The sequence below is a fragment of the Balaenoptera ricei genome, chromosome 2 (genome assembly GCF_028023285.1).
Source record: "Balaenoptera ricei isolate mBalRic1 chromosome 2, mBalRic1.hap2, whole genome shotgun sequence".
Classification (NCBI taxonomy): domain Eukaryota; kingdom Metazoa; phylum Chordata; class Mammalia; order Artiodactyla; family Balaenopteridae; genus Balaenoptera; species Balaenoptera ricei.
The window spans coordinates 151780971-151802238 of NC_082640.1; the positions used below are offsets into that span (position 1 = coordinate 151780971).

General features: G+C 45.8%; 1 long non-coding RNA gene across 1 annotated transcript; it reads left to right on the plus strand.

Moving 5' to 3' along the window:
* Positions 1-3685: 3685 nt before the first annotated feature.
* LOC132360668 (uncharacterized) lies at positions 3686-19117 on the plus strand. Its single transcript, XR_009501155.1, has 3 exons — positions 3686-3924; positions 18378-18535; positions 18853-19117. It is a non-coding gene; the product is annotated as an uncharacterized LOC132360668 (long non-coding RNA).
* The last annotated feature ends 2151 nt before the right edge of the window (positions 19118-21268 follow it).

Below are 21268 nucleotides of genomic sequence, written 5' to 3' on the forward strand. Positions count from 1 at the left end.
AGCTCAAGTTCTGGTTCCTACTTCATACCTCAACTCTCATGTGACTTGGGGGAGAAACTGGCCATAGGCCAAGAGGCACTCTTTGCAAGTAAAGAATACATAATGCATCTTTTCCAGAAAAAATTCCAAGACAAGGGGGAGCAGAACTGCTTCTGCCCAATCAACCTGGCTTTGATCAGAATTGAATGATGGAGAATATGGGGGAAGAGAGGCAGTAACCGTAGCTAGCTCACTTGCCCAGCTGACAACACTGAGTAAATCAGTAATGAATGACTGATATAAGCCACTATTTATTGAACACTTTCCAAGTATCAGGCATTCTGCCAAGCCATTCTCATGTACTATCTCACTTAATTGATTCTACCAGGTAATTATCCCCTGTATTACAGATGAGAAAACCGAGGCTCAGAGAGGTTACACTTGTATACAGCCATGCAGCCATAAGTGCCAGAACCCTGATTCAAACCCAGGTCTGTCTGCTTGCTAAGCCCAACCTATTCAGTCATATCTAAGAAAGGGAGCTTCTACTGGCTTTTGCTGAGAGGTGGAACTCCTTTTACTCTTTCTTAAATGTACATATCCAGAAGGTCCTGAAGCTGCTCAGATATTTTGTTAATTGTAGTAACCTGAGATAAATCACTTTTCCAAAACCAGACATAAAATAATAGTAGAGGGGATTGATGGCATTGGTATCTAATGTTATTTGTTTGATTTAAAATGTTTTATCTCAAAGATTGAGGACTGAGGTCGTATCTCTCATGCCTCATTTTATCCTCAATGTCTTACACATAGCAGTCGCTCAACAAATGCTGGAGAACTTAATGCTTTGAGAAGAATCTTAAGATTGTTGTTCATCTTCTTGAAACTTTTGGTAGCTAGTATGATAAACAGCTGTTTTAGGACAGGGAATAACACAGTAAAAGTGACTTGAAATGAAAGAGTAAACATTTTTTTAAAAAGTTATCTACCCACCCTCTTCGTTGTGTAGCACTGTAACAGCTCCAGAGGCAACAAATGGCCAGTCCAACTCTCCTACCCAAATCTCTGCAGCTGACTCGCCTGCTATTTCACTGAGGTTACAGAAGCCATTCACTCTCAGTCTAGAAACTTGGGGTTTGTCTTCTCCTTCAAGTTCCACGTGCACCTGTCATCAGGATCTATCATCTAAGTATCTATCGAATCTGTTCCTTTCTTCCCTTTCCCACTGACACTGCCTGTTTTCACAAAGTCAGATTTCTCATTGAACTGTTGCATTAGTTCCCATGCTCCAGTGCACTCTGCACACTTGGGTGTGTTATTTCTAAAATGAAAAGGAGGTGCTGCCTCCCCTCTGCTGAAAATCCTTCAAGGCTCCTAGAGCAGCATACCCAAAAGAACTTTCTGCGACAGTGGCAGTGTCCAGTATGGCAGCCACTAACTGTATGTTGAGTACTTGAAATGTGGCTAGTGAGTGTGGACTGAGTTTTTCATTTTAGTTAATTTTAAGTAATTTAAATACCCATATGTGACTAATGGCTGCTGTTCAGACAGCATAGTTGTGGGACGACACACAGGTTACTTAGTGTGACCCACAAGGCCCTCATCGGTTTGCCCCTTTGCCCTTTTCCTATCCTCATTTTCTATGGCTCACCACTCCACACTCTGAGCTCCAACTGAACTGCTTGCTTTTTTCTATATGCACATACTGTGTTCTTTCATGCCGTTTCTTCTCCTGGAATGCCCTATCCTGCTTTATTTGTCTGGCAAAGTTCCTACTCAGCTTACAAGATTCAGCTCAAATTCCTTTTCCTCTGTGAGAGCTTCCTGTACAACTTTAGGATGAATTCATATTTCTCCTCTGGGCTCCCACCAGGGCCCTCACACAACTCCATGGGGCACCATTTACACTGGAGCCTATGTGAATGGCACCTTCTGGATTTGTGCAGTGCATGGTATATGCAGCCCTCATGGTGGTCAAAGTCCAAACTGATATACATGTTGCTATTTTGATGCAATACTTTTATTGAAGACATTGATTTATTCATGAGGCACTGGGTTTGGCTTGCATATAACTGTAGTCTTTTGTTTCTATGTCCTATTCCTGTGCCACTCTGTGAGTCCTGCAGGAAGTGATCTTGTATCCTAAAAACCTGGCTTAGTGCCTGGCACATAGTAGAAACTCATTAAATATCCTTCAAAGCAGGGGCTGGCAAACTACAGTTTTTGTATAGCCCGTGAGCTAAGAAGAGTTTTTACATTTTTAAATGGTTAGAGAGAAATCAAAAGCAGAATACTATTTTGTGACATGTAAAAATTATGTAAAATTCAGATTTCCATGTCCATACGTAAAATTTCATTGGGACACAGACACGTCATTTATTTAAGTATTGTATGTAGCTGCTTTGGCCTCACACATGCACACTCGAGAAGTTGCAACAGAGACCATGTGGTCAACAAAGCCAAAAAGATTTACTATCTGGACCTTCACAGAAGAAGTTTGCTGACCTCTGTGTCAAAGGAACACAAGAATAGACTCCTTCCCCCTCAGAGCTCAGATACGCCTTCTCCCATCTTTTCCTCCTCACCACCTGCTTCAGAACAGGATGTGGCCTTGTGCTTGCCAAGCCCCACATTACAGATCCTCACTCCCTGGCCTCCTCTGGTACCTTGACCCATCAATGGTGCTGCTGTCTCTTTATTCCAGGTTATTCTTGCCTCACACTCTATGCTCCAGAAATATCAGATGGCTCGAAGTTCCCCCCAAACATGTATTTTCAGCCTTTCCTTGATAGTCTTAATACAGAAGATTCCTCTTTTCCCTCTTCCCAGTTTTTAATCCTCCCCCGCACCACAAACACATATATATCTGCCTGGGGATCTTCTGGGTCCCAGAGCAGATAAAACAAAACTCCAGGAATTCTTTCTCAGTCCTTCCCTCTCTTAGATTTAATCACTGCTCTCTGCAAGTTCAGACTCTTCACATACTTGGTCTAGTAAATACCACATTATGTCCTAGTGAATAGTGTGTGTCTAACACGTTTCCTGCATTTCATTCATGAACCAATTCATGCACATGTGCCAGGCACCGTGCTACATGTTGTGATTGAGTCAGGTGTGGTTCTTGCTTTGTCTGGCTGGGTAGACAGTTATTAAACATGAAAACAAGTGCATAATTATACATTGTGAGAAGCGTCATGGAGGAAAAATAGGGTGCTTTGAGGAGCATTATCTGACAGGCATGTAAGAGACATTCAGAACTGTTGCCTGGATTGGTGCTGAGTTGAAAGAGATGGCCCGGTCAAACCCTTCCCTTTCCAATGAGGAACTGAGGCACAGAGATGTTACATGGCTCGCCGAAAGTCACCCAGCCCCTAGCAGTCAGTATAGCCACATGCAGCCCGTTAATTAGTTTCATTTGGGCCACTCCAGATCTGATGGTCTTTATGTTACCCTGTTTACATTATTGTCCAATGACTATTCTTATCGATAGTCATCATATGCCTCTGTGAGAACTTTATATTCGTGTTTTAATAACTCGCTAACCTAAATTTGATCCCAGCTAATCAGACATATTGATTAATTGGTGAAAGGTGGCCCAAACAGTGACAGTAATAATTTCCAAAGGCTTCAAAGTGTGTACCAAGCTATCATATATTCCCGCAACCTTTTCTTCCTTCCACATTGCCCTAGTCCTCCTGGAAGCGGATGCGGATATACTTTGTTGTAGTCTTTCCCGGCAATGGTGCTGGAGAGCAGAATGGCCCCAGAAGCTCATTACCCCCATACCTCATGTGGCTGGAGGATGTCGTTCCCGTCAGAAGGCCTTCCTCTGACTCTCGCACGTGATGACAGTTTCACTGGAGTCAGGTGGACGTGGACTAATCAGCGGCTGATACCGAGAAGCCGTTGGATCGAGGCAACCAAAGTGGTTTTGAGCAACACCAGGTGAGCAGACGGTGAAGTGCAAGGCTGCAGAGAAACGAGGACTTGGTCGGTTTAAAAACAGCTCTCTCACTGTGCCCCTGAGTGTGTTCGCACTGTGCAGGGTGGTGGCAAATGCACGCGTCTGGGGGCTGGGATCGAATTCTGGCTCCTCTACTTCGTGTGGGTGACTTGGGCAAGTCACTTAGCTTCTGCGGGTCTCAGTTTCCTCAGATGCCAAATGGAAGTACTGAGGGCCACTGTGGAGGTTAGATGAATTCGTGTGTGTGTGTGCGTGCGTGTGTGTGTGTGTGTGTGTGTGTGTAAAGAGATTAGCAGCCAACACAGGGTGAGGGCCCAGCGGCTAGACCAGCTCCATACAGAGCGCCACTCTGCCCCAGGCACTGTCCTGTATTAACATACTTAATCCTCACAAAGCCCCTCAGAACCAGGTACCCATCCCCTCATTTTACTAGATGAGGAAACTGAAGCACAGAGAGGTTAACCCCTGTGTCCAGGACACACAGCTAGTAAGCATCAAAGCTGGGATTTGAACCCAGGCAGACTGGCTCCAGCATCCATGCCCATCAGCGCTACACTAAACGGCCTCTCAATAAAGATGGGCTAGGGTGTGTTCTTACATTGACTGTTCCTCCCTTTTCCTTTAAATTGCCAGTTCCTTCTGTTCACGTATTCTATGATTACCTTATTATCTGAGCCCAAAATCTGAGATCCGTGTTCAAAGAAAGGATTTTGTGCTGCAGAAGATAAAAGGTTTAGAGGAGAGAGGCCCTTTGGAAGATGTGGTTTGGATACTGCAACGTTGGGATTTCTAAAACATTTGTGATAGCTCAAGGGGACAGCAGGGTAGAATATTTGAAATCAATATTGTCCTGAAAAAGCCAGCATGGTAGATGAAGATATTCTTTTCTTTGCCCTTTAAGTCCTTTAAAAAATAGACAGTGTGAGATTCAGAGCCTGCATACAGAGCCCTCTCTGAACGTGAGTGACTGGCAGACTACGAGGTGGGATAGGGCGCTGCGGACCTCCCCTCCCCTCCCCTCCCCTCGGGAGTCAGGGCCCTCTCTGAGCACCCCTGTTGGCCCATTCATCTTACCAGGAGTTCTTGGTTCTTCATTGCTCCTCCCTCCTCAAATTCCAAAGCAAACTCCTTTTCCTCATGGTATCCAAGTGGTTCTCAAGTCCCTGGAAACAAACAAACCCAAGATAACCTTTAAATTTTGTGCTTTTATTATTTCTTGTACTCCAAAATTTTCTGTAACCCAGGATTCTGACCCTGTTCAAACTTTAGTCTTAGTAGATACATGAAAGGAGGGGCAGGTGGTATGAGACATTCTGGGACAGCTTCGGAGTAGAGGGAGAAGAAACTGGTACCCTTGGTTGCCTCTGGGGAGGAGAATCATGGCTGGAGGAGAGGGTAGGAGAGGATGATGTAGTCCTTTGTACCTTTTGAATTTTAGCTTATGTGAATGTATTACCTAGTCCAAGAGAAATGGAAAAAAAGTAAGAAACAAAGGTGGTGTTTGAGGCTGCACGCCTCTTCCTCTGTGAGCAGGGAAAGTGGTGATCACTACTCTTGTTGGAATGATAATCTTCCTAGGTAGGTGGGGAGGGAGAGGCAGCTGTGGTGGACTGGCACAGACGCTGCCACTTTTATGAGCCACATGGCACCCTCCCCCCCAAAAAAATCACTCTTTCTCATCTCTACCAAAGGAAGTACAGCATATAAATTTAAAACACAGACTCAGCTCCACCACTGCCAGCCAGCTGTGTGACCTTGGGCCTATTAGCTCTTTGTGACTCAGTTTCCTCATTTGTAAAATGGGAACTAATAGTGGAGGTTGAGAGGATTATAGGTTAAAGCACTTAGAATAAGGCCTGGTATATAACAAATAGTCAAACATCCATTAGTATTACAGGCAGTCCTTGCTTTGCATAGTTCCAACATGTATAAACTTAAGTTACCACATTTTAAGGAACACCAGTCCCCCAATAACATGTGTCCAATTTCAGTTACCATTGTATATTAAATGTAATTGCATAAAGTACAAACTTCGCCGCTAGCTCTTCAGTCCACAGATCACTACATAAACAACAGACGCACATCCTGATCAGTGACCAGTCATGTCACTTATTTTAAAGCCTATTGGTTAGTAAACCAATCTGTTTATTCAATTCACGCACATCTGTTATTCAGTTCATGCACAGACAGCAAAGCACTTGGTTGCGTTGCTTCCTTGTCTTCCGGTCATAAACCCACATGCCATTTTACGGAGATAGTTAATCAAAAAAGAGAATCGGCCAACAAAGATGGAAGTGCAGCAAATAAATGAAAAGGGATAACACCGGAAGTAAAACTGTATGTGACCAAACAATCTGAAAATGGCAACGTCAAAGCAAAGGTAGGATGGGATCTAAACCTGCACAAAGCTACGGTGCAAATTATATTGAAAAAGTCCAATGAATATAAAAGCAAGCTCAAGTTCCTTCAACATCTGGTAGTTTATTTTATTATTATTTTTTAACGTCTTTATTGGAGTATAATTGCTTTACAATGGTGTGTTAGTTTCTGCTGTATAACAAAGTGAATCAGCTATACGTATACATATAGCCCCATATCTCCTCCCTCTTGCGTCTCCCTCCCACCCTCCCTATCCCACCCCTCTCGGTGGTCACAAAGCACCGAGCTGATCTCCCTGTGCTATGCGGCTGCTTCCCACTGGCTGTCTATTTTACATTCGGTAGCAACATCTTGTAGTTTAAATTGTACTAGGAACAGAAAGCTGCTATGGTTGAAATGGAGCACTTATTTCTACTTTGGATTCCGTACAGTGTGGCAGTAACTTTTACTCCACTGTGCAAATAACTTTGCAGGATTTGAGTCTAATGTAAATGAAGTTAGAAAAAAAAAAAAAATAGATGGCCATAGGAATGTTGACACTGCTGCCATTACAGAGACTCTAGACGTGCAGGCAGAGGAACCTAGTGAAGGTGGGCATGTCAGTATAAATGAGGAAAGTGGTGGTGACAGAAAGGATGAAGTCTCAGAAAAAGTGACATCAAAAGACATTTGAAGACTTCCCTGGTGGCACACTGGTTAAGAGTCTGCCTGCCAATACAGGGGACACGGGTTCGAGCCCTGGTCCCGGCAGATCCCATATGCCGTGGAGCAACTAAGCCCGTGCATCACAACTGCTGAGACTGCGCTCTGGAGCCCGCAAGCCACAACTACTGAGGCCCGCGTGGCTAGAGCCCGTGCTCTGCAGCAAGAGAAGCCACTGCAACGAGGGGCACGCGCACCGCAGTGTGGAGTGGCCCCCGCTCACTGCAACTGGAGAGAGCCTGCGCGCAGCGACAAAGACCCAATGCAGCCAAAAAATAGAATAACTAAATAAATAAACATTTGACACTAAAGAACCCCTTAGATCTATTTCACCACATTGAATGTTCAATGGGTAACATGTTGGAAAGATCCAAAGGAGCATGAAAATTCATGAAGGCATGCAAATGATGCTTGCTCTGTATTGTAAATTATGTGAAGAGAAAAAGAAGGCAAGCACTGTTCAAACTACTCTTGATAAGTTTTTTACCAAGAAATAGAACACATTAACTCTCAAAATTCCTAATGTTTTAAATAACAGTGTATTATATAGAGTTACTATTTTTTCCCTCTACATTTATAATGGACAGTAAGAGCGTTTTTAATGTTTTGACAAAACATTTAAAGGTCATAGAACAATCATCATTTTTCCCATTGACTATTTAGGTCAGTTTGAATGGTGTCAGCTTGCACAGTCATGTTTAGGGTCCTGCACTGCTGTGCAAAGTGAGATTACCTCTACTTCCTCATGGAAGAGTACAGAACAGCTTTTTTGTTGTTGTTGTTTTAAATTGTGGTAAAATATACGTGAGTTACCGTTTTAACTGGTTTTAAGTGTGCAGTTTAGTAACATAAAGTGCTCTCACAGTGTTGGACAACCATCATCTCCAGAATGTTTTCACCGTCATAAACTGAAGCTCTGTGCCTATTAAACAGTAACTCCCCATTCCCTTCTCCCCCTTGCCTTGGCAACCACCTTTCTACTTTCTCTCTCTATGGTTTCGCCTATTCTAGATAACCTTATGTAAGTGGAATCATACAATATTTGTCCTTTTGTGTCTGGTTTATTTCACTTAGCATAATGTCCTCAAGGTTGATCCATGCTGTGGCACATGTCAGCATTTCACTCCTTTTTTGGCGAAATAATATTCCACTGTACATACATGCCACATTTTGCTTATCTGTGAATCTGTTGATGAACACTTGGGTTGCTTCCACCTGTTGGCTATTGCGAATAATGCTACTACAGACATGGGTGTCCTATGAGAGACTTTGAAGAGTACTTATCTCTGCAAAGTGGGGCTGGGGCTTACTCTTCATCTGAGACCCTTCTGTACTATTTGATTTTTTTTTTAAAAACTATGAGCACAGGATAATTATAATAAATAGATCAATAACATATAATATTGGAGAATTTGGAAAATCCTACCACATGGGAGTGGGTTAGATGTGTACAGTATGTGTGAAGGCACCAAGCTTGGAGCTGGAGTGAAGAAGGTACGTGATGGCTGCCACTTACAGTGCGGTCAGAATTTTGTATGCTTCCCTCTGGGCAGAGGGCACGGGAGTGCCCCAGACTAGCAGCAGGGTAGGGCTCAAAAGGTTGCACTAGAATTTGCTTTGGTGACCCATTTGGAGGCAGCTACCTTCCTTTTGGTCCCTTCCCAGGAAACCCAAGGCCTGGGGCTGCTCCAAAGGCACCCAAGCTTCCCATCTGCGCCCCCATCTGGGCTGGTCCTCCTCAACCACCAACACCAGGTCTCAGGCAGCATGCCATTCTCAAATCCCCTTATCAGAAAGTCCCTGTTCTGACTCCTGTGACCTCAGGGCCCTACTGATAATGGTTGTTAGTCATCACAAGTTCATGTGTTCTCGACTGGCCGTATAGTTGCACTGTAAATGTAAAAAGAATTTTTTTTAAAAAAAATTATTTATTTATTTATTTATTTATTTATTTATTTATTTTTGGCTGTGTTGGGTCTTCGTTTCTGTGCGAGGGCTTTCTCTAGTTGTGGTGAGTGGGGGCCACTCTTCATCGCGGTGCGTGGGCCTCTCACTATCGTGGCTTCTCTTGTTGCGGAGCACAGGCTCCAGACCCGCAGGCTCAGTAATTGTGGCTCACGGGCCCAGCTGCTCCGCGGCACGTGGGATCTTCCCAGACAAGGGCTCGAACCCGTGTCCCCTGCATTGGCAGGCAGATTCTCAACCACTGCGCCACCAGGGAAGCCCCAAAGAATTTTTTTAAGGATGACAATTCTGTGCAAAACCATTGGCACTTCTTTTCCAGTCTCCATTGCAGACACTGCTAATTGATTGCGAACATGCTGCTCAGACCAGAAAAGGCCTGAGAATCTTTCTGAAACAAAATCTAATCTCAATAATTTGGAGTTGGCACTTGCAATGAAACCTATTTGTCATCTCTGTGACACAAGGAGTGACCTTCTTGGTCTAGATATCAGGTGTTGGGACAGGGGTTTGGAAGGGAGATTTGGGGGGCGTGGTTTGCAGCACCTCTGAGCTCGTGCCATGGAGCTAGGATCATACCTGGAGAGCTCAAGCACCTGCGATCCTCTCTGATTTGAAGATATAAAGGTGACCTTGAGAAAACTGAGCTCATAGGGTGGGCCTCAAGGTGGCCACGATGAGTCCACCTCCTGATACCGTGGGTTAAGTCCTGAGAGGTGGAGTGTGTCATGGCATCTCCACACCTTCCGTGTGCTCTCAGGGGAGGAACAGGAAGGCTCGTAGCCCAAGTTACAGCCATGAGCAGGTCTGGGGAACTGGGCCATGATGTGTCAGTGCTCTCCCAGCTTCTGTTGGCCCTTCCTGCGGATTAATAAGATCCTCAGGGCTTGCAGATCCAATCTTGGAGGGAGGCAGAGAAAATTTATTATAAGAAAAAGAACCAAGAAATAGGGAGATCAAATTGTCTGCTTTTGTCAATGGAGCATGTTTGCAGTGAGTCTGGCTATTCGCTTCGTAGATCAAGCCGTATCCACTGAACACTATAGATGGAGCCATTAGCACCCTAACACTGGCTATTTTGAAATTTGTTTTTCTGGATCTTTGTTGTCCTAGGGCTGGACATGCATCTTCCATAAAGTTTAGCTGTGGAAAACCTTGTTCATTCAGATGCTTATCTACCACTCGTGACAATAATAATAAAAAGAGTAGCAATGGAGAGTTTACTATGTGCCAGGCACTGTGCTAAGTACTTTATAAACATTACCTCACTTAATTCTTACAGGAACCCTAAAGGTAGGAACTACTGTCCTCATTTTATAGATGAGGAAATGGAGGTTTAGAGAAGTTAGAAAGACATTTATCCAAGGCAACCCCTGGGGGAAGAAGCAGAGCATGGATTTGAATCTATATGACTAACTCTAGATCCCTAACTCTTAACCACCAGGCCACTTGGAAAAATGACTTTCTCCTGTAAAGCTTTTAAGAATAATTCTATGAACATGATGGGCAGCTGTCTGGTGGTTTATACTGGGAAAATATTCCACTCCACTAAAACTAGGCATTGCCTGCCAGGTCCCCTCCCCTCTCTTCCCTTCTCTTCCCCATCCCTACTCCATCCCTCCCCCACTTCCCTTCCCTTTCTCTGATGTCTCCAGGTTAAACCCCCTTCTCATCCCTCTCCCTTAAACCCTGCCAGCCTGTGTGAATGGGAATCCTCACCCTGCTCAGCTGTCCAGGCAAACCCCGCAGAGGGTGGGCCTCCTGGTCCTTCGCACCAATGGCTTTAGTCCTCCAGGTGCTTCTTTTTTTTTTTTTTTTAAATTTATTTATTCATTTATTTTTGGCTGTGTTGGGTCTTTGTTGCAGTGTGTGGGCTTCTCATTGCGGTGGCTTCTCTTGTTGTAGAGCACGGGCTCTAGGCGTGCGGGCTTCAATAGTTGTGGCTCGCGGGCTCCAGAGCTCAGGCTCAGTAGTTGTGGCTCACAGGCTCAGTAGTTGTGGCGCACGGGCTTAGTTACTTAGTTGGTCCGCTGCATGTGGGATCTTCCTGGACCAGGGCTCGAACCCGTGTCCCCTGCATTGGCAGGCAGATTCTTAACCACTGCACCACCAGGGAAGTCTCCTCCAGGTGCTTCTGACAGACCAGAGATTCAAGGGCCCTGCCTCCTGCTCCAGCAGCAGCCTGGTGACATCCACAGTTCCCAGCTACCTGTTGCGTTTGAAGCTCTTGGCCTGAAGGCTCTGGTGGCACTGGAGGCAGGGGGGCAGGAGGGCGGATGAGGCCCGCTTCCAGCAGCAGATGAGGCAGGCCTGGTGGAAGCTGTGGCCACGCTCTGTGATTCCGGGTCTTGGCAGTGCTGGAAGCAGATGCAGCAGTGACTTCTTCCTTGGGTGGCGAGTAGATCAGCAGCGGCCATGGCAGGTTCAGTTTCACTTTCCTGGTCTCCACACTCTCTTCATTGTCTCCTCTGAGCTGAAAGCTTGGCCGTGGCCTCCCAGACCAGCTACAAGTAATCTGAGCCTTTTTGCTTTGGTTCCTTTCACTTTCCCAGTCAGAAGCTGCTTCTCTCGGTTCTGCAGCTTTCCTCTCAGCAGGCCTGGGGCGGGGGGGGGGGGGGGGGGGGGGCCCTGTATCAGGGGAAGGAGACTGTTTAGGGTGGGGAAACCAGCAAGGGTTTTAGCCCCATGGCTGTTCCCCGGCCCAAGGGGCTCCCCGTTTGTCAGATCAGGATGTTGGGAAAGTGCCTTGCCATAACTACCGTGCTGGCCCCGAAAGGTGTGAACCCACGAGAGATGTGATGGCTGCTTCCCAGAGGGATCCGACTGAGCCCACAGGGCTCCGGCTGCTCCCAGGGCTGCGGGAGGGGCCGGAAGGCTGGCTTCCTGAGAGTTACGAAGGACTCTAAGAAGTTGGCAGGGCGACATTGTCTGAGTCACATCTCAAGAGAATTTGGGAAGAGAAGTGCTTTTCTAAAACTTTTCTACGTGGAAAATTAGACTTTGCATTTAATAGGGAATTGGGGACGGGATGGTGAGGGGTGTGTGCTTTTTCAGGCGTGGCCTCACTGACAGGTGACATCTGAGCCTTATGAAGAAGAGAGTCAGGGATAAGGGATGAACTGGATGTCCTGGGTTCTGGTGGTGAGGGCTGAAGACGTAATTAAGTTATCTGGATGGTCTTAGGGCTTGGAGCTCCTGCCTCTACATTGACTTCTGCCCCTGGAAAGGGAGGCTGCATGCATGCTGGTGGGTGGGCAGGAGCCGGAGAGGTCTTGTCCCGCTTTGAAGTAGGTTCTGGAACCTTGGACTGCTGTTTTTGGGTGCTGGGAAGTGAGCCTACAAAGGGGAGATCATAAAAAGGTGATGTGCTTTACCAAGAGCTGGTGATGGCCCAACACCTTTACCTTTACCTTTCCCTGCTGACAGGGGACGTCCTGGTTGAGAGGTGGGAAAGGCCTCGGGGTTGGCCACTCAGAAGCACAGCTCAACCAAAGAGAAGAGTCCTGACTGGTAGGTGCTGACTTTGGAAGGGCTGCAAGGGGACTGTGGAAGTTCAGTGAAAAGAGACAGCTGCCAACAGGGCTGTGAGAGCAGTGAGACAACCCTTGCTGAGCCCAGCTAGCTAGCTTGTCCTGCTGCAGCTCTGCTTGAGAGCGAAGTGTTGAGCGGCCTGTTTCAGGAAGGAGCCCCTTATCCCTCATCACCATTCCCTGAGCACCTGCAAAGCGTTCTTTCACAAGTGACCTCTGGACACACTCACAGCCCCTTCTTCAAGCTCACAAGGTAGACACACTCGCCTGGGACCAAACTTCCCGGGAAGAGGTGAAGCCAGCATTCAAGCCGAGGTCAGGCTGAGTCCAAAGCTCAGGTTTTTACCATAGATACTAGGTGACCTCTCACACACAGTAAGGGACCCTGAAGGAATATGACAGGGCCTGTCCTCTGGGTGGGCTAAACATTCTCTTAGGAGACAGAAGTCACTGAGACTTTTGTTCTGGCAGCAGCAGAGAGGACCAATGGAGGGGGTGTCCTTTGCTCTTTGCATTTACTATGTGTGTCTGGAGAGAAGCAGTGGCAAGAAGCTGCTGGCCTTGTCCTAGGCATTTAAGGGAAGAGTGCCTGTTCTGGTTTTTGCACTATCTAGCCTGAAACCTCCGGACTGGAAATACTTAGTCACAAGCTCTTCTAGTACATGCAGCCACACAGAAGTGACATTCGGGACATGGCTCTTTGGACACATTCTCCCATCAATGCACTTAAGTCATGTGAGCATCCCAGGCCCCTCCCAAGGGTTTGGAGACCTGGAGTTACTTCCTACTCCGAGTTGGATTGGAATATTGGAGAAGTCAGGGTGAGGTGGACTCAGGCAGGGGGGCCCAGCCATTATCATTATAGAGGAAGAGAGACCCAGGTCGTTTCTGACAGCCAAAGAAACACCTGTTTTAGGGCGGAAGTGAGGGATAGGATCTTGGTAACGTCGATGAAAAGATGATATTTTGTCAGATACCGAGAGAGAACCCAGCGGAACAGATTTGCATTGATGTTCTACATGGGTTCCTCTGGTGACTCGTGGGCCAGCCACAGAAAAAGGTGTGAGGTTTTCAAAAGTATTTCCTACAGCAAATTCAGTTCCACATTGAAAAGTGCCCGAGAATGAGCATTTGAACAACACGACTGCAGCAATATATGCTTTACTAGTTGAAAAGCTTCCCAATTTTAATTTTTAAAAATTGATTTTACAAATCAGGATAGGCAGGCAAGGAGATCCCTAAGGCCATGTGGTCTTTCCAAACTGGCTTGCAGAACAAAAAGTTTGAAGGCCTCTATCAGGAAGAACAGGTTCGATTTCCAAGGTCTCTTTTTTTTTTAAATTATTAGCACCTTTAATTATTATTTATTTATTTATTTATTTGGCTGTGTTGGGTCTTCGTTTCTGCACGAGGGCTTCCTCTAGTTGCGGCAAGCGGGGGCCACTCTTCATCGCGGTGCCCGGGCCTCTCACTATCGCGGCCTCTCTTGTTGCGGAGCACAGGCTCCAGACGCGCAGGCTCAGCAATTGTGGCTCACGGGCCCAGTTGCTCCGCGGCACGTGGGATCCTCCCAGACCAGGGCTCGAACCCGTGTCCCCTGCATTGGCAGGCAGACTCTCAACCACTGCGCCACCAGGGAAGCCCTCCAAGGTCTCTTTATTTGGGATCCCAGCAGGCCTTGTTTCTAGTGAGAGACTAACTGCCCTCTTTCCTACTGCGGGGATGGAGAGAAACACTGTTGTCAGGCCTGCAGGCTGGAGAAGGGAAACACCACTACCCCTGAGTCATAAATATCCTCATCCTTTCTTTTAACAAAGGTATATCTATATCCACATAGAAAAAAAGACTGGGGGAAATACCAGATGTGCATGGTGGTTCACTGTAGGTGATTTGAATTTTTTTTCTTTTAATTCTCAAATGTATTTTTCAAAATTTCCACAAAGAATATGTGTTCCTTTAATAAGAGAAAAAAAAAAAAAAAAAAAACCCCACATAAATACCTCTCTCAGTAGAGACACAGATGTAGAGAACAAACGTATGGACACCAAGGGGGGAAAGTTGGGGGGGGGGGAGTGGTGTGATGAATGGGGAGATTGGGATGGACATATATACACTAATATGTATAAAATAGATAACTAATAACCTGCTGTATAGAAAAAATAAAATTCAAAAATAAATAAATAAATAAATACCTCTCTCAGGTAGAAAAATAACAAACATTTATGGAACACTCTGGTTTGTAAAGTCCTTCTCACATACATTCTCATTGAATCCTCTCAACAGCACTCTCTGATGACTATTTCTATTTTGGCTTCAGAACACAAGCCTTAGGAGGTTTAGAAACTTTCTCAAGGACCCACGCAAGCCAGAGTGGAACTCAGTCTTCTCACTGTAGGTTTCCTCATCCGTTAGGATGCCAGAATCTTGGGATGAGGGGACTGAGGCTGCGGAAGGAAATCTGAGGGCAGGTCGGGGGAGGAAGCAAGGGGGCAATGGTAACCTCATGGGAGGTGGAGGTTGGCAGCTGCTGTTTGGAGAACTGTGGTCGTCTTTCTTCTGGTTTTATTTGGTGGGTCCCAGGGATGATTTCTGGGCTGAATAGAAAGCTTGCCCTCAGGATATTGGTCCTCTGGAGCTCCCAGCAGCTGGGTTTTGCTCTGCCTGGCTCACCTCTCTAGTTGGATACAATGGGGAACTACTTCCCCAGGTCACGCATGGCCCCATACTTTCCTCCTTCTTTCCTGGGCCCAAGGCAGGGCTTCTTCCTTGTGTTGGACAAAGTGAGAGGCGTACGGTCCAGTGTTGGCCTGCCTGCTTACACCCTGGTCCCGGGCTCCTCCAGGAGTTAAGAGGTGCCCTCTGCTGGAGTGGAGGCTTCTGGGCTGAGGCAGGGAATCTGGAGATGAAGACAGGGAGGTGGAATATGAAGGAGGTTCCCTTTCAGAGCTGGAAAGAGGGAAGGTGAAGTGGACCATTGGCTAGAGCCACCAGTGGATGCTCAGGGAACACTCCAGCTGGCAGTCCACCCTTCTCTGTTAGATGTCAGCCTTGCTGGGGTGAGGCTGATCTGTCCCTGATCATTAGTGTGGACCAGCTGGAAGAATTCTCGAGTCCAGTTGATTGGGCAGGAAGATGAGAAGGTCTGTTTTTTTTGAGAGATAAAAGAAGTGGTGTGTTGGAGCCAGCTCCTGCCAGCTTTCGAGAGGCCAATTGTTAAAATTTTAAGCATCTTGTGTATCGTCATGTTGGTAGCTTGAAACTGGTCATAGTGGGAGTATTTCCACCATCGAAATGGACAAATGCCACAAATCAGAGCTTCTCCCTGCCAGAGAATTGACTGTTAAACATTTACCTGCATATCCCTGGGCAGGAGTACCCTTTACCTCATGGTTTGGGGCTCACTTTGGCCTTTTAAGGGAGATAATGACAACGCTGTCTGGCTTTGGGCTCCTCTCTGTGATGTCAGGATGGGAAGTGGGGTCACCCTTGCCCTGTGGCTTTCATTTTCCTATACCTAAATCACAGGGGGCAGGCTGGGCTGGAAAGGGACCTCCTGTGTCCTCTAGGCCATGTGACAGCTGGTACAATGCCCGGGACAAAGTACATGCTCCAGAAATAGTTGTTCAGGGGGGCCGAGGGAATCACTCTCACCTATTATAATTTCATAATTTTCCTGACTGTGTTGTCAGCAGAGGGCACTACAGGACTAATGATGTTTGAGTTATGGCTCCCTCCGATTATCTTAAAAAAAAAAATCATTAATTTGAAAGAAACAGAAATGAACCAAACTGACTTGGTAATTTTTAGGTAAAGCACCAATTTTGAAAAAAATTGCAGTGCTCAAGTGATAGATAATAGTGAACAATGCTATAGCACTTTATAGTTTATAAAAGCACTTGACCTACATCATCTTGTATAATTCTCAGGACAACCCCGTGAAGCAGGTGGAAGCGTCACAGTGTAGTAGATACATGTGTGGGCTCTGGAGTCAGTGTCTGGGCTTCAAATCCTGGCTGTGTCAATTATGGACTCTCTGACTTTGGACAGGTCACGAAGCCTTCCAGTGCTTTGGAGGTAACACTGGTACTTGACTTGGAGGCTTGGTGTGAAATGGGAGGAGGCTCGCAAAGCACTTAACAAACTGCTTTGCAGGTAATAAGCACTCAGCAGACGTTAGCTCTTATCATTCTTGTTACAACACCAGGCACCTGATCTGAGTGTGAAGGAAACCCTCAAGGTCGTATCATGGGTAAGGGCAAAGCCAGGACAGAAGTCCCACCTCTCCTAATACAAGGTCTCTGCCTCTGGTCATCACCCATCCCCAAACTGTCACTGCTGACAGACCTCCCAGCTGTGCTAATAATGCTCATCATTCCTGCTGGAATGCTGGAAAAGTACTTTAAAAAAATTCCCTCTTAAAAAAAAAAAAAAAAAATTCCCTCTTGAAATCCTTAATCCCAAATTAATTTGCTTAGTAGCTCATTTTTCTTAAGGAGCTCACAGCTAACTTCAGCCCAGTGCTCTCCAGGCCTCATGATCTGAACCTGAGTGCTCAAAATCAGGGAGGTTTACTGTCCTGAGCAGTATAACCCTGGCGTCATGAACTCAAAAAAGACTTCAGGGCCAGCAGGTGTAGTAAGATAGCAGTAGTGGGGATTCTGGCCCTGTGTGAAGCAGGAAGTGGATGTGCAGAATGAGTATGGCCAGATCATCTGATTTTCAACAGAAGCAAGGACTCCAGATGTTCATGTGAAATATCCCAGTTGATAAATCTTGTCAACTAATTTTAAGTTTTATAAAAATCACTGCAGGGAGCAAGTCAAGCATGGTTGTAGGCTGCATCCACCTGTGCTACCAGTTAGCAATCACTGGATAAGCCTTAAGGTGCGGTGGGGTAGTTGTGACGCATGCTTCCAGGGGCAGCAAGGGCAATCCCACGGCAGTTTGGAGAGCCTTGTCAAAAGCCAGTGTACTGATATTTTGCTTAATTGATCATTTTCTCCCTTTGGCTGAGTTAAGTCTTTGCTCTTTCTGTAAAGAATCAATTCCTTGCCTGAGTAGTGTGGGAAACATCTGGATGAGAGTTAGACTAACTGGAATCGATCTGCAACCCTGCGGTGTGACTCCAGGCAAGTTTCAGACCCCTCCCCCACTCCCTCCAACACACCCGATGCAGCTGGGTTTCCACCCTTTTAAGATCAGCGATGTTTCGGATTTTTTTGACATGTACACACTGCTATATTTAAAATGGATAACCAACAAGGACCTACTGTATAACACAGGGAACTCTGCTCAATATTATGTAACAGTCTAAATGGGAAAAGAATTTGAAAAAGAACAGATACATGTGTATGTATAACTGAATCACTTTACTGTACACCTGAAACTATCACAACGTTGTTAATCAACTCCACAGCACTATAAAATAAGGGGACTTCCTGGGTGGCACAGTAGTTAAGACTCTGCGCTCTGAATGCAGGCGGCCTGGGTTCGATCCCTGGTCAGGGAACTAGATCCCACATGCGTGCCACAACTAAGAGTTCGCATGCCACAACTAAGGAGCCGGAGAGCTGCAACTAAGGAGCCCACCTGCTGCAACTAAGGAACCTACGTGCCGCAACTAAAAGGGAGCCCACATACCACAACTATGACCCGGTGCAACCAAATTTTAAAAAAAGACAAACAAACCAACCAAAAAACAATATAAAATAAAAAGTTAAAAAAATAAGATAACAATGTCTAAAGTAAAAAAAAAAATCACCTCAAGTTTTAAATTAGGATAGAATACAAAATATAGCTTAATTAAACCTCTTCTAAAAATACCAGTTTTCATTCTATGTATTGGTTTTTCTTTTCAACAGATTCAACAGCAAGCTAAGAGGCAGATTAGTTACGAAAGTTCAAAATGAGTTTACCAAAAAGTGTCAGTGTGGGCTGAGTATGAGACATATAACTAAGAGGATTGAAGCATACACTTTGAAACCAAAATGCCTGAGTGTGAATCTGACTCCACCAGATTGTAAGTATGTGACCTTTGACAAATGACTTAACCTCTGTACTTTAGAATGAGAGTGACTTAGTACCTACCTCCTCAAGGTGTTATGAGGATTAAATTAGTCATTGTGTCTAAAGAATATACAGCAGTTTAAGCACCCTGGAATTGTTTGATATTACCATTCTTAAAATTATTTTGGCAATACCAATGTTGTACTCATTGAAATTTGTTTATTTTTACAGTTGTTGAATTATAATGTTGTACATCTGAAACTTGTATAATTAAAAAAATCTTGGACTTCCCTGGTGGCGCAGTGGGTAAGAATCCGTCTGCCATTGCAGGGGACACGGGTTCGATCCCTGGTCTGGGAAGATCCCACATGCCATGGACCAGCTAAGCCCATGAGCCACAACTACTGAAGCCTGTGTGCCTAGAGCCTGCGAGCCTCAACTACTGAGCCCACGTGCCACAACTACTGAAGTCTGCGTGCCTAGAGCCCATGGTCTGCAACAAGCCACCGCAATGAGAAGCCCACGCACCGAAACACAGAGTAGCCCCCACTCACCGCAACTAGAGAAAGCCCGCGCACAGCAACGAAGACCCAACGCAGCCAAAAATAAATAAATAAAATAAATACATTTATATTAAAAAATCTGTTTTGAGACGTATTTAAAAAAAAAAAAATCAGCAATGGCTGTTGTTCTCTATTTAGAAACTTGCTCAGAGAAGGAGCCTCCACTTTTTGAGTGTCAGGCCAAGAGCCTCCTCATTGGTCTACATTAGATCCGCCCCACCCCCAATTTTGAATTATTCTTTTCATTGCTTGCTTGTTTTTTAACACTCAAGAATCTTTGGAAACATGCATATCTGTGGTGTAGTCCATGCAGTGAGTCAAAGCAGGTACAAGAAGCATGTCATTTTGGGTCCTCTGAGAAACAGACACCAGGATGGAGTTAGGTATGCAAAAACCGAATATCTATGAAGGATAAAGGGCAGGGGAGCAGAGGTCAGTGAGAAGAGCCTTCAGGCAACAATGCAGGTCTGAGACTTGCCAAAGGAGAGAGGACAGGAAAGAGGGTTGGGTAGGAAGAACCTTAGACTGGAGCTCAGCAAAGCTGAGAAAGTCTTGCCTAGGCTGATCGGAAGCCCAAGAGCTGAGGAGTGTCCTGGCCCGGCTGAGGTTCCCCTGCTGTGCTCAGTGTGCGAGCTGCAGGGTCCCAAAGGTGCCATGGCTGGAGGCGGCTAGCCCGCTACGTCCCTTGCAGCAGGTTCCCTCCCTAAGGGAGATCTGAGTGGTACTCTCCTGTGACTGCCCCAATCAGCAAGAAGAGTTCCACGATTCCACAAGTGTTTGGCTGACTTACTTTTACCCAGCAAAAGGGAGTGGAGTGTGGCGGTTCAAAGTTACTCCTAGGTTGGTGGCTCCATTGCTGCGCTGTCTGTGACCTTAGGGCCAGGAGCTGAATTTCCTTATCTGTTCAGTGAAAACAGTGAAAGCATCTCTCCCCTGGAGTTACTGTGACAATGATGATAGAATGTATGTAGAGTGCTTAACAGAGTGCCAGGTGCCTGAAGCAAGTGCTGAATAAATATGTTTACTTTGGAAATATAGGCAGCTGTACAACTTTTTTTTTTTTACTTTGATTTTTAGAGGTCTTGTCTTCTAAAATGACATCGTTAGGGTGAGTCTGGTCAGTAGGTCAAGTGAGGATGCATTTATGGAAAATGGCCACCAGCAGCACTATTCCACCAACCCTGTGAGGTAGATTCTACTATTATGTCTATCTTACAGAAGAACAAATTGAGGCACATAAAGGTCTTGGTGATTTGGCAGAGCAGGTGACTCAGGTATGACCAATCAGAGCACTGTATTGCATCCCCTTGGTTCAGGAATAGGCGGGGGACCCATCAGAACCAAGGAGATGTAATGAGAATGGCCAGGGTAGCTGCAAAGAGATTGGGCTCTTTTACAAATGAGCTTGGACCAGAGAGGGTGTCAGGATGGTGATGCTGAAGCTGTCTTAATTCCTCAAAGGTAAGCCGCTCTGAGAATAAGACAGAGGCAGAAATGGTTGGCTGGCTAATCCAATACCCATTCAAACCCTTTCTTCTATAACTGCTCTGGAGGAGATTGCTGATTGTCCCCCAATACCTCTCCCTTTCTTTGTGTTAGTAACAGAACTCTTCAAGTTTTAGGTGGGCACATGGCTACCCAAATTCTACATTTCCCAGATTCCCTTGCAGCTGGTTCTGATCATGTGACTAAATTCTGGCCAGTGGGATACAAGCAGAAGAAAAGTAATCAGTGCAACTCCGGCATCACATCCTTAAAAGGAATCTTCTTGCCCTTCTCTTCTACTTTCTCCCTTCCTGGCTGGGAAACGACAACAATGGAGGAACCAAGCAGACCCTGTAATGAAGAGGCAGAACCATTCCACAATACTGGGTATGGCTTTTCTTTGACTATTAGCCGAAGCAAAACAAAAAACACAATGACAATGACAAACCCTGCCTCTGCTGTAGGAACCAGAAAAACCCAAGACCATGCTTTCCTAGCCTCCTTAGTGGCTAGGTGGCCATGTGGCATGTGACACTTATGTGGCCAATCAATTGGAAACAACTAGGGGCTTTGGGGAAGGATTTCCTTTTCTGGATAAAAGAATCAGATGCAGCTGGCCTCTTCTTTTTGCCTTGAATGCCTGGAACTGGAGCCGTCCTCCTATGACTCTAAAGATGGTGGAGCTGAAATGAAGAAAG